We start from the raw sequence: 1,967 nt of genomic DNA, 5'->3' as shown, positions 1-1,967 counted from the left end.
GGTCCATTAAAAACTGAGACAGGTCAAATAACAGATAGTGATGAAGAGATGAGTAGTATTTTTAATAAATATTTTGTATCTGTATTTACTAAAGAGGAACTTAACGATATGCCTTCAGCCGAACAAGTCTATGTGGGTGGGGACGAGGACAGGTTGACGAGTTTAGCAGTTACCAGGGAGGATGTTCTTAAACAAATAGTAAAACTCAAACCAAACAAATCCCCAGGGCCGGATGAAGTGTTTGCTAGGGTGCTTAAAGAATGCAAAGAGGAGCTTTGTGAACCACTGTCAACCATATTTAATAAATCAATAGAGTCAGGCAGAGTGCCAGAGTTTTGGAAAGTTGCTAATGTGATACCAGTTTTTAAGAAAGGAGATAGATCACTTGCGTCTAACTATCGACCAATTAGCCTAACGTCTATTGTGGGAAAGTTACTCGAATCTATAATAGCAAATAAAATTCGTCTTCATCTTGAAAAACATAAATTAATAATTGAGTCGCAACATGGTTTTATAAATGGCCGTTCATGTTTAACAAATTTGTTATCTTTTTATTCTAGCATTGTTGAGGCAGTTGATAGTGGTAAGGATTGCGATGTTGTATACCTTGACTTTAGCAAAGCTTTTGATACAGTGCCACATGAAAGACTGATTAAAAAAATAGAGTCTCATGGTATTGGGGGTGCTATATTAAGCTGGATTAGGGCATGGCTATACCAAAGGAAACAGAGAGTTAGTATAAATGGAATCAAGTCAGAGTGGGAAAATGTTGTAAGTGGAGTGCCTCAAGGCTCTGTCCTGGGACCTCTGTTGTTTATAATATATATAAATGATTTAGATTCAGGTTTGAGTAGCAACATTTGCAAATTTGCCGATGATACGAAAATCGGTAAGAACATAAGAACAAAGGTAACTGCAGAAGGCCTATTGGCCCATACGAGGCAGCTCCTATTCTATAACCACCCAATCCCACTCATATACTTGTCCAACCCGTGCTTGAAACAATCGAGGGACCCCACCTCCACAATGTTACGCGGCAATTGGTTCCACAAATCAACAACCCTGTTACTGAACCAGTATTTACCCAAGTCTTTCCTAAATCTAAACTTATCCAATTTATATCCATTGTTTCGTGTTCTGTCCTGTGTTGATACTTTTAATACCCTATTAATATCCCCCCGGTTATGTCCATTCATCCACTTGTAAACCTCTATCATGTCACCCCTAACTCTTCGCCTTTCCAGTGAATGCAACTTAAGCTTTGTTAATCTTTCTTCATATGAAAGATTTCTAATTTGGGGAATTAACTTAGTCATCCTACGCTGGACACGTTCAAGTGAATTTATATCCATTCTATAATATGGCGACCAAAACTGAACTGCATAATCTAAATGGGGCCTAACTAGAGCAAGATATAGCTTGAGAACCACACCAGGTGTCTTGTTACTAACGCTGCGATTAATAAATCCAAGTGTCCGATTTGCCTTATTACGAACATTTATGCATTGATCCTTTTGTTTTAAATTCTTTCTAATCATAACTCCCAGATCCCTTTCGCAATCCGACTTCGCAATCACAACACCATCTAGCTCGTATCAGGGAGGATGTTCTTAAACAAATAGTAAAACTCAAACCAAACAAATCCCCAGGGCCGGATGAAGTGTTTGCTAGGGTGCTTAAAGAATGCAAAGAGGAGCTTTGTGACCCACTGTTAACCATATTTAATAAATCAATAGAGTCAGGCAGAGTGCCAGAGTTTTGGAAAGTTGCTAATGTGATACCAGTTTTTAAGAAAGGAGATAGATCACTTGCGTCTAACTATCGACCAATTAGCCTAACGTCTATTGTGGGAAAGTTACTCGAATCTATAATAGCAAATAAAATTCGTCTTCATCTTGAAAAACATAAATTAATAATTGAGTCGCAACATGGTTTTATAAATGGCCGTTCATGTTTAACAAATTTGT

The sequence above is a fragment of the Procambarus clarkii genome, chromosome 34 (genome assembly GCF_040958095.1).
Source record: "Procambarus clarkii isolate CNS0578487 chromosome 34, FALCON_Pclarkii_2.0, whole genome shotgun sequence".
NCBI lineage: Eukaryota > Metazoa > Arthropoda > Malacostraca > Decapoda > Cambaridae > Procambarus > Procambarus clarkii.
Note: the sequence above shows the minus strand (reverse complement) of the source record.